General features: G+C 46.6%; 1 protein-coding gene across 1 annotated transcript in view; it reads right to left on the minus strand.

Annotated features, from left to right (window-relative positions):
- The window catches only part of TBX3 (T-box transcription factor 3), a 146653-nt gene that overhangs the window by 101097 nt on the left and 33336 nt on the right, over positions 1–12220 (minus strand). The window lies entirely within an intron of this gene.

Genomic DNA, 12220 nt, shown 5'->3' on the forward strand with positions numbered 1-12220 from the left:
GATAAGCTGGATCGCTGGGCTAAGGTGAATGGTATGAGGTTCAACAACGCCAAGTGCTGGGTCCGGCATTTTGGCCACAACAACCCCATGCATTGCTGTAGGCTTGGGGCTGAGCGGCTGGATGAGTGTGAAGAGGAAGGGACCTGGGGGTGTTGGTTGATGCTCGGCTGAACATGAGCTGATAGTGTGCCCAGGTGGCCAAGAGGGCCAATGGCATCCTGGCCTGCATTAGAAATGGTGTGGCCAGCAGGAGCAGGGAGGCAATCATCCCCTGTACTCAGCATTGGTGAGGCTGCACCTCAAATGCTGTGTTCGGTTTTGGGCCCCTCACTACAGGAAAGACACTGAGGCACTGGAACGTGTCCAGAGAAGGGCAACGAAACTGGTGAGGGGTCTGGAGCACAAACCTTATGAGGAGCGGCTGAGGGAGCTGGGATTGTTCAGTGTGGAGACGAGGAGGCTCAGGGGAGACCTCCCTGCACTCTACAACCTCCTGAAGGGAGGCTGTGGTGAGGAGGGGTTTGGTCTCTTCTCCCAGGCAACAAACAGGACCAGGGAAATGACCACAAGTTGTACCACAGGAGATTTAGATTGGACATAAGGAAGAAGTTTTTCTCTCAGAGATTGGTCAGGCACTGGAATGGCTGCCCAGGGAGGTGGTGGAGTCGCTGTCGCTGGCAGTGTTCAAGCGGCGTTTGGACGAGGAGCTGTGAGATCTGGGTTAATGCTTGTGGTCGTGATGGTAATGGGAGGACGGTTGGACTAGATGATCTTGTAGGTCTTTTCCAACCTGGTAATAATATGATTCTATGATTCTGTGATTCTCTGAAAGTCACCCTGAATACGCAACTGCATGAAAGAATGGAGTCACCAATAAACAACCAGTGTGGAGCATGGGTATCAGATTCTGGCAAGAAGTAGTGAGCACGGTAATAGTGCAAGAAACAGCTGAAATTCTGGACAATCCATGCACAAGAAGCAAGAAGCACATATCCTGGGTGTAATTTTCCTGAGGATCCTAGATCATCAACCACTCTCCCTGGAAGAGCATCCTCCCCATGACGAAGGTGGTCCCACAGCACAGGCTCCCACATCAAGGAGAGAAGACTTCCAGAATGATAAAGCCCACCATCTGCAATAGGTATATTTGGCCAAGATGGAAATCCACGCTCAGACCCAAAAGGCTCAGTTAATATGTAAGACATCCTTCCTCAGCATCCCCAAGATGTTCCTTATTCCACACCTGGCATGTTGTGCGCAGCTCAAAAATGGACTGTTAGATATCCTATGGGGCTGATGAATCCAAGGACTCATTTCCACATGCAGGAAATAGCTCTAGTATTCTGCTGGTAACCTTGAGTAGTCTTTAAATCTTATCTTTTAAAGGAGGATTGTGGTAGCCTTTGTTGTTTAAACTTAATACTATGGAGGAAGAGATGGCCTCCCTCTAGGCAATCAGACCATGGGAATGGAGAAGATACTGTCTCCATGTTGAAAGGAAGCCATTCAAGCTTGTTTTGGAGGAGTCTTTAAACCTTCACTATCCCACACACTACAGTGCAGAAGTAGAGGGAGAAGCAAAGAACAGAAAGTTGAGATCAAGGCAAGAAATAGGCCTGTGAATTTGAAATACTTTTGCAGTCCTCAGATATTCTTGCTTCCCTGGGGATCTGTTATCCCCTTGCAGAGGAGCAGCTGTTCACCAAACCAAACTCAGCTGGGCAAGTGAGAGGTTGTCTCCCCCTCAGAAAGCTTTGGATGATAACCAGCAAGAACACTATTTGTAAGTACAGAGGACTACGCGTTCCCACAGGACTCATGGATGGCAGTGATGAGCCAGAAGGATGCATTTAACAGTTGCTTAACTTCTGGCACCCATTCATTTCCTTACAATAATGTCCAACACAAGCAGCCTTCAGATGTTGTGTAAATATTGTCAGTGCCCTGGCACAATTTCTTTTTTTTTTCTTTCCACAATCTCCAAGAGTTTCATTAACACTAATCATATCTCCTGATCCCTCTAGATGAGCTATAAGCATTCCATACACCAGGAAACTAAGGCAAAGTGAGAATCCTTGTTTCCCATTGGCAGCGGTGGAGAAGTCTGCTATGAGAAAGTGACAACTTACCAGGAGCTAGTGACATTGTCAGCTCAGCTGTATTTCTAGGTTTCTTGATCAGCAGGATAGGAATTTCACGTTATGGACTTCTTAATGGCCATGCAATTTAAAATTCCAGCTTCCCGTAACACTGTAGGGATCTTGAGTGTCAGCATCTTGTCATAAGCCATACCATCTGCTGAACACTTCCAACTACTTATGGAGTTCCTAGAAAATGGATTCTATCCCCAACTCCCTAGATATGTACTGCAGATATCTTCAAAGCAGTAACAGCGCAACGAGTTCAGTCATGGCACAGCTCTCTCCTTTGCATTTTGTCCCAGCACGTAACTACACAGGCTGAAACCATCACTTGAATCCACGTTTTCTTAAAGACTGTTCTGTCTATTTCTGTGCACTTGCCAGGCACGTTTTAGTGCCAGGAAATATCAAAAGAACCAAAAGTGCCACAGAAATGAGTTTGGAGTCAGGAAGAATTTCCAGGTGAGTGCCACCTATGTGCAAAGCTTCATGATTAATGACTGATTTGCAACATAGGAGCAATAATCCCCAGCGCTAAAGGTACGTTCAACTAGAAGTCACTCAGGTGCAGAGCACTCCTCTGTTTCCCATCATCTGCCACTGAATCTGTAGCTACATCTTTTGTAAGGAATGATGGGTGCTGAGATGAACTGTGAGATTAAACTCCAGAGCATTTTGCGGAAGACAGATGGACACGATATACCTGGCAAAGACAGTGGAGCCTTGAGTCTTACTGTTTTCTCATCACCTAGAAGAGAATAGTTCAGCAGTTGCAGACAGGTGGGACATGACCAGATCTTTCTTTTCCCTGTAGTGCCAAGGATATGCAGGGTGCCCTGAAAAGCCTCCACATTATAGAATCATAGAATTGTAGAATGGCCCGGGTTGAAAAGCACCACAACAATCATCTGGTTCCAACCTCCTGCTGTGTGCAGGTCACCAACCAGCAGCCCAGGCTGCCCAGAGCCACATCCAGCCTGGCCTTGAATGCCTGCAGGGATGGGGCATCCACAGCCTCCTTGGCAACCTGTTCCAGTGCTTCACCACCCTCTGGGTGAAAAACTTCCTCCTAATATCCAACCTAAACCTCCCCTGTCTCAGTTTCAAACCATTCCCCCTTGTCCTATCACTGTCCACCCTCACAAACAGCTGTTCCCCTTCCTGTTTATATGCTCCCTTCAAGTATTGGAAGGCAGCAATGAGTTCTCCCCAGAGCTCATAGCAGAGCTGCTCCAGCCCTCTGCTCATCTCAGTGCCCTCCTCTGGACCCACTCTAAGAGCTCCACGTCCTTCCTGTGCTGGGGGCCCCAGGCCTGGATGCAGCGCTGCAGATGGGGCCTCACAAGAGCTGAGCAGAGGGGGACGATCACCTCCCTGTCCCTGCTGGTCGCCCCTTTTTCATGCAGCCCAGAACACAGCTGGTCTTCCAGGCTGCAGGCGCACACTGCTGCCTCATGGCCAGCTTCTCGTCCACCAGGACCCCTAAGACCCTCTCTGCAGGGCTGCTCCCAAGGAGATCTTTCCCCAGTATGTATAAATACCTGGGATCTCCCTACACTGTAGTGTTGGGCTCTGCATTTTAAAGCAAAAATTACCTGAAAGAGAGCTTGGGTTAGAACTTCAAATATTTTTTTCTCGACTGAAGAACCTAACTACTGGTTTTTGCTAAGACCTGACAACTTCACAACAGTTACCCATTCACAGTGTTATCCATCCCTGTCTTTGACAATAAAACAGTAACAAGCTGCCATTGATGGAGAACATAGCCACAGCTCACATCTCTCACAGGTGAACCCTAGTGCCAGTGCTGCTGCATTTTAAACCAGCACTCTGAGAAAGTGCTCCTTTCAGGCTGAAACGGAGCCCATGCAATGAAAACTTTCTACCAACCTGCAGGAAGGCTGGGATGTCACCCAGGCCCCGCTGTGAAAATAGCCTACCATACACCTTAACAACTCCAAAGAAAATCTGATCTCATCCGAAGCTCCACATCTGAGCTAATTGCTTTAGCTCTAAGGAAAATGCAATGAGATCCTAGATTTAATACCAACTCACTTGCTCATTTTCAGTCCCGATCCATTTTCCCCTGGGATCCATGTTCAGAGGAGCAGAAGCTTCCCAGCACCAGCAGCCACAAAGCAGATGCAGCTGTGCCACCAGGGACTCAGAACAAGCCTGTACAAGAAGGCCAGCAGCTTGTTCTCATGGTCTGGGACAGCTAGGAGTATTTGGCAGGAATCCTCACTTTCCTTTGCCCATTGCACAGCCACAGACGTGGACTCTGCACCACTCCAGTCACATTTCCTACCGGGTCTGAATCTTAGCCCTTCCTCCTCTTCACAACGGAGAAACCCATTCCAATGGGAAGGGTTATCATTTATGGCCCTGCAGTGCCAGACAGAGACACGAGTCTGCCAGAGCTGATCATCTGTCAGGGTTCTGTGTCCTCTGGAGAAGGGAACATCCCCCATTGCTTAGAGGTAAAATACTTTGCCATGAAGCACACCTGATTCAGCCAATCCGGTGACTTTTAAATATATTCTAAAGCAACAAAGAGGAATATTTAATAGAGGTGAAACACTACATTCCCCATAATTCAACCTTTACAGAGAGCTCTTAAGCTGACATAAACTTCTTTACCAGAACACATCACAGCCAATATTACATTTAAAATAAGCACATCTAAAAGCAAGAGGCTAAGCAACTCCATTTTCATTGAGAAGCAAGCTGACAGCAGTTTAATATCCTGCATTCACTGATTTGAGCATCAAATTCTACAAAGATGAGCCATGCTCTGACATGAAAGCAGCAGGATTTGGGGGCATAGGTTGTGCTTTGACTGTGCTTGGCACAAAACACATTGCTCTTCAGCAGCACCAGAAAGTCGTAAGACCAAGAAGTCAGGACAGTTTGCATCAGATCCATCTCAGGATGTATCCCTGAAGATAGAACGTGCATTCTGGACTTTTTATTGGTTGCTTTATGGTCAGTTGGAGAACCAAGCATTTTGCTGCTGCTCTCAGCATTACTCTAAAATAAAGCAGACTCTGCCAACTCAGCAGGCAAATTTTGGCTAAGGTCAGGAAGAGACATGCGCATGCCAGTCTGTTTTGTAATTGGAGTGCTTTATTGCGTTACACCTTATGCACGGATTAGACTCCTAAAGTCCATGTTCAGACAGTTAGCAAGCCCCATGTTATTTGTGGCACACACTGTACATACCTTCAATCATGTATTTTTCTCCATGCACCAGCATTAGCAGAATTTTGGAAAGGGCACTAACAGGAAGGAAGCAAATCCTATTGCACTATTACACAACAATGCAGCATGGCCCAGAGATCCAGCCACTGCGGGAAAAAGGAGTTTTCCACAGTTCCAAGAACATTAGCTCTTTCAGCGCTAGCAATACAGATGTTCTGAAAAACCCCACTGCAGCTTCAGCGTCTACCTGACACTTCATGACATTATTACACATTCCCTTGCTTCATCCTTTGCTCTCTGCAAACAGCAGTACTCAGTGTGTGAGGCTGGCATGCCAGCTGAGGCATCCCTGTCACAAGAACTGCACTGGGGCACAGCTGGGATGGAAGCCATAGAATCCTGGAATCACAGAATGGCTTAGGTTGGAAAGGACCTTCAAGATCATTGAGCCTCAGCCACCCTACTGTGTGCAGGGCTGTCCTGGTACAAAGCTTTCAAGTGAGCAGAGGATGTTGTACACCTGCTGCTATTTTCCTCTCTGAAAATGCAAACAACCATACAGACCTCCATCTTCAGAACAGTTTGAAATGCTCTTTACCTGCCTGCCCTGTGACATGTGGCTTGTAGCACCATACAGACCTCAAAAGCCTCACCACCATTGTAAATTAACTAATCTCAAGGAGGGCAGAGCACACCAAAACAACGAGTACTCTAAGCAGAAGTGCTACCTCCAGGGAAGTTATCTTGCCTACTTCTCCTGCGTCCTCCATCTTGCCCTTTATAAAACTCAAGTTCAAGTCCCAACAGGCGCCGCTTTTCATGCTGGGAGATGCACAAAGAGGCAGGGCACATGTGCTACTGAGCTGGAGCTGCTTGCTGCCTCATCTCCTCCCACTCCTGTACTTCCCTGCACCTTTGTTCACCTCAATTTCCAGGACACAAACTTTATGAAGATTAATGTGCACCCTCTAAACGTGTCCCGTAACCTATTTGTAGAAAAGTCTCACCTGATTTCAATATTAAAGGATTATTTTTCCCTACCTGAAGCTCATGGAGTTTAAACACTGCTCAGCAAACAGCTCTGTGCTCATGTTCCATTGAGTCATAAAAAGCACAGCTAGCTCCAATTATAAAATGGCACCATTTTGATTTTCCTGTTTTCTTCTCCCCTACAAGCAGCTGGATGTGCAAAGTCACTCTGGGTACAAATAGTTGGCCTTACATGTGGAGTATTTACAGGCTGCAAAGGTGACTTTTTGGAAAGCAGTAGTCTGCTTGAACAAGATAAACATCAATATCACTCTGTTAGCCACTGCCTTTGACAAGCATTTTGTTTATGACAACTGGATCATGAGCATCCACAACCTACTCCAAACACAGCCAATATTGCTCAGACTCAGAAATCCAGAGCAGACTCAGACATTTCTCAGCAGATAGCCCAGGTGGAAAAAAAAGACAAGGCAGGCAATCCAGTTATCAGCCAGGCTGTGTATAATCCATTATATGAAATAAATTCCCACTTGTCTAAGGAGCGAGCATAAGTCATTCTTGCACTGGTCCTAAAGGCAAAGCAACGCAATCTGCCCTTGCTAGGGCTACTGAGAGGATGAGGTACACCAATTTCTCACCCTTACGTAGTTGATGGCACCATCTTTAGGGTTGTCTTTCTACTTCAGCATCATTTTGGGACTTGCAGGGGGTAAAAAACTTGACCATAAGAGTGTCCTGGCCTTGCCTTCCCACACTTCCACTTCAACCCATTTTCAACACTGCTGAACTGGCCTTGCAGTAAGGCAGTACAGGACTGAAGCACAGGAGGGTAATTTCCTAGAGTTTTCCTTTCTTTACTTACTTTACTTACTTTACTTACACATCTCCTTGCCCTGAAGGTCCTTGTCTCTCCAGCCAATATGCCCTGACGCAGCACTGGAATTGACTGGTAGTCCTTTTTTTCTTCTTGGAGGGGCGGTGTTTTGTGCTTTCCATAACTCCCAGCTATGGAACAATCCTGCATCTAGCCACAGGAAAAAAAAACAGCTCTTGAAATCAGCAACCACCTTGTGATTTAGGACATGAAGCCTTGTTTAACAAACACTACACAGCATACACAGCAGCCCTGAGAGCACCTTTTGGGAATACGCCAAATTCATATTTCTGTCATTTTCCTCATCTTATGTGTCCATATATCCATTTATACTCATTTCATTAGCAAATCGCCCCGTCTATTTACTCAGCTATTTGTCAGTGTGGCTGTCACTTTAATTACCTCTGTCTACATGGATTGCTATTATTTATCTGTCTTGTTAGCAGTGTACCATCCACCAAACACATTCTTTCCTCAACTATAAGCACTGATGTTATCTGTGAGCTTGACCTGGAGAGCAAAGCTCTTAGGAAGACGTTTCAGAACACAGATTTGAGAATTTGACTGTCTCGTTAAGAGCTCACATTGATGGCACTCAAGGAAAGATGGAGTCTTTGCTGTTTCCCTGGACAAAGGAGTCTTACACCATGACATCACCTACCTCTAACAGGAATGCTGAGCACATAGACATAGTAATGGGGGCTGGCACAGCTGGCTAAGCCATCTGCAATCTGCAGATACACATCTGAAGTGACATGAATGATTGCAAAGCATTGAAAATATGTTAGATTAGATTTGCCTCCTCCTGCACATCCCTCTTGCTGTGCTTTTATTCCACATCTCGGTAGGCATGGTTCACACTGCAAGGATGCCCCTTCCCTATAAGGTGTGTGAATGAAGTGCTGATCATATCCTGCATCTCATCATACCCGTGCTAGCTCTGCCTTCACCTTTTCCCTGCCTATTCTACCCAATTCCTTTCTGTGATTTCTGAAATCATACAGGTTTCTTTCTTGACCAAGAACGTTTTTCACCCTAGTGTCTTTCCTTTTCATTTTCGAAGTGGAAAAGAAAGCCAAATGCTACTTGAATTTACCCACCTCTCCTACCCCACAGCATTCCATTGGATTCAACAAGAAAAAGAAAAGCTCCTTTAGGTAATAAGTGCACTGAGGGACCTCCTTGCACACATCTACTTCTCTGCTGCCTGTCTCCCATGGTAGGAGCAAGATTAAGATCCCTTGTATTTCCCTGTATGCAGAGGCCAGCAGCATCAAACCTGCCCATTTGGTTCAGGATGCCAGTAATGAAAAATCCCATTCCTCTCTCCAGGGAAGTGTCTCCTTCCCATTCAGCACCTCCAGCAGAGTTCATGTGTACCAGTACAGGGTGCTCAGCAGACAAGTTGCACATCCACACAAATTATTCAGCAAAATTTGCTTTGAAAGGTAAATCCATGATTGTTCTGCCTACCTGTGGTGCTTTTCTTTGCTTACTCCCCTATAAGTGAGGGCTAATATAGATCTGCTGGCCAACACCTTGGGCACTGGCTAGTGATCCGCCAGTAGGAAGATCATAGATCACTCCAGTTGTTTTCAGGCTACATCTCAGCTCCTGCACACAGCTTACATCCATGGAGCTGCACGCAGCCAGCTGGTGAGCTCCACACCACTTCAGACCTCACTGTAATCCACCTGGAAGCAAACACCTATGCCAAAACCAGTGCCTTTGACTCCCTGAATTACAACCTATCAGCCAGACCCCTTAAGCACAGCTGTAACAATCAGACTGAAGGTCCATAAAGACAAGCATCCCACTCCAGCCAGGGCAATATCCCACACCCAGGGGCTATGCTGGGGCCCACACATCTTTCCCAACGTTTTCCCAGCCTCCAGCTGTCTGTGGTTGCAGTCTTTCAGAGCTCCCATGTGCCTCCAACTCAGATGTTTCAGCACAGACCTATCTGCTGAAGCTGAGTTATTCCACCTACATTTTCTTGGTAGCAACACCAGCTGGATTGCTGCCCACCCCACAGCACCCACAGCTTCCATACCAGCCTTGGGCTTGTCCAGTTCTCCTGTGGGCTGAACCCCACTTTGTAAGCACCGTTTCCTTTTGCCAGGCTATTCCTCAGCCAGTTCTGTATTCCCAGCACAGCCCTAGGCAGAGAGGTCAGCATGGGACCCCTTCAGCTACTGATGATGATGGCGCAACAGCTCTTTAAAACTCAACAGGTGTTGACATCAAATCTCTCTCTGTGATCTTCGGGAGAGAAATGCCTAAAACAGAAGGACTCTTGGAAACACCCTCCTCTTCACAAGCCCATCCAGCCCCCCAGGAGAAGCCTAAGGGTTCGGTAGGGAGACCAAAGGCCACAGGAACCCGTCTGTCATGGGGAAGGAGCTGCAGAGATCAAGGGCACAGTCAGTATCTGAGGTCCTTAAGAAGGTGGGAAATTTTCTCAGAGAAAGAAATGCTAAGCATGAGCTTTAAGCTATGGAGAAGTGACAATCCTCTCTTCAAGGCAGGCAGAGGATTTCACGTGATCTCTCCCTGAGAAGTAAATGCATGGGTGGAGGCTGAGAAAGAAAACCCTCAACCTTGGAACAGTGGAGTACTGCCAGTTGTGATGGGTTTGCGATAAGCTAAAAAACATCCATAAGCATTCAACTTCAAAAGCAGGGAAAGAAGGAGGGGAGCAGAGCAGAGTAAGTCGCCTGGGGCATCCAATTTTCAGTCAGCACAAGGCAGCTATTTTTAGCAAACCCACATTTACCCACAGGAGCACCAGGGCTGGAAAGGAATTCTTCATCTTAGTGGTCCCCTCCACACACTTTGGAGGTGACATACCCACCAGTGCAGCCGCTCTGCCTCTACCCTATGGAAAGTTATCTTCAATGCATTCCCCCAAACCAAAAAACATGGAGACAAAAGGCTTTGGCACAAAAAAAAAAAAAAAAAAATGAAGTTGCAGACAAGCTTCTGGCCAGGCCTCCATTTTGCTCTGCATGCCAGACTCCTGCCCACCTTCCATCTCCCATGGTAGTTTGCATTAGCTTGTGGGAAAACCAACCAGAATACCCACTGGAGACCTACAGTGCTGGTCTGCCATGGGACATGCAGACCAGGTGGGAAATTTGCTCATGAAAATCAAGCATATGCACCTGAACTGCAACATTTGTGCTGGTTGTTTGGGGGGCTGGGAAGTAGATGAGTCCAAACAGATCCAAACAGCTGTACTCCAACCCTCAGAGCACTCAATGTTTGCAGACTCCAAAGTTTCCAACCTAAAAGCACACACAAAGACAGACAAACAGTTGTCTACGGGCAGAAGGCTTTTGGGAGGAGCATGATTTGATTTGGAGGCTGAGATGCAGCACTTTATCCTTTGCTTTGTTTTATTTCCAGCTCAAAAGGACACGCTATTATCAAATCAAAAAGTAGTAAAAGATGGAGCGATGTAATCCATGCTACTATGCTCATTTTCCAGATGTCTGAATGCAACCAAGGAGAGACCTGTAGGACACAGCTGGACTGCACTGAAGCAGTAATGCTCATGAGCACCCACGGCCCCAGTGGCACAGATGCACCATTTCACAGTCTGGCCACTCCCTTCCTCCTCCCCAGACCATCATCAGAGAGCATTCAGAAGAGCATTGCCACTCTTCCTGGCCAGTGATGGAGAGCAAAAAGTATGCTGCAAGTGCACTTTCACTCCAAAGATTCAAATCACTCTTATGTACTGAAAAATGTACACGAAATTTGGCCAACAGTCCCTTTCTTCTCCCTCACACATGTGTCCCCAAAATACAAACATATTTCCAGAAATGAACACTGACCTTGAAGGCTGCGTTGCCAACCCTTCAATTTCTGCTAAAGTCAGCAGAAATCCCACCAGAGCCAGCAGAGCTGCATTCCACACTCCAAAACCAAAACCAATTGATAAGGTTTTGCATCTTGATTGCCAACAGATTCTCAAATCCCCAGACCTCCGTACCAAGAGATTTCAGTCACAAGGATTCTGACGAGGCTCTCAGTGTGTCTATGAAACATATATGTTAGTCTAGTAGCATGATGAGCAATTCATGAGAGCTACTAGCCCCAGATGTTTGAGGTCAGAGACACCAGCTGGGAGGAGAGCTTAACTAAGAGCTAAGTTGCTCTCTCTGCAACAGTTTGGACTTTTCCTTTCTCCGCAACAGAATAACCAATTCCACTAACACACCTTCCTCTCTGCATCGTCCCTTCCACCACGGAGGAACAAGACCTTTTCTCCCCCTCCAAGGACCAGAGAAACAACCATCAGAAGTTCCTCCCTGTATGAACGTTTTAAGATGGCAAAGAGAAAACTCTTGTTAGAAGCTTGGCAGCATCCCTTTAAATGAGTGTTGTGGTTTCAGCTCAGCATTTTCTTGTTTGCATGCTAGACACACACTTGGATGGCATCATGTTTCCCAGCTGAACCCAACCACATCCCTGCACCTGCATAGCTAGCAGCAACATGAGAAGTCTTCAGAACGCAATTCAGATAGGGATCTCTCCAAGCAGCTTTATTGATGTTAATGGAGTTACTTGGGATTTACACTCACGTAAATCAGAGCACAGGTGGATGATAAATTTTTGCAACTGGCAACAATATAGGGAAGGCCAATTTCACCCCTGGTGTAATGCTACTCATGTCAAAAGCCATGCATCAAGAAGCAGCTGTGTTCATCACACACCACCTTAATCAGGCAAATCAGCTCTTTGCAAATAAACCCATACATTCACACAGCATTCCACGCTAGCTCCAGCAGAGATGCACAGGTCCAGGGCTCTGCCCAAAGGGATTGTGTTGCAAGTTTGTTGCTCTTAACATTCTGCCTTAAAATAACATGTTTAGCAGACTTGGACATGCAGTAGGGTACCAACATTTGCTCATAGTTGTCTCACCCTTTGCAATGATGTCACCTCCAGACATGAATCATTTTGCACTAACAGCTGTATTTGAAGCCACAGCAGAAGTTTCTGGGGG

This window comes from Centrocercus urophasianus, unplaced genomic scaffold (genome assembly GCF_019232065.1).
Source record: "Centrocercus urophasianus isolate 14NV4802_14NV808 unplaced genomic scaffold, USGS_Curo_1.0 seq_30, whole genome shotgun sequence".
Taxonomy (NCBI): domain Eukaryota; kingdom Metazoa; phylum Chordata; class Aves; order Galliformes; family Phasianidae; genus Centrocercus; species Centrocercus urophasianus.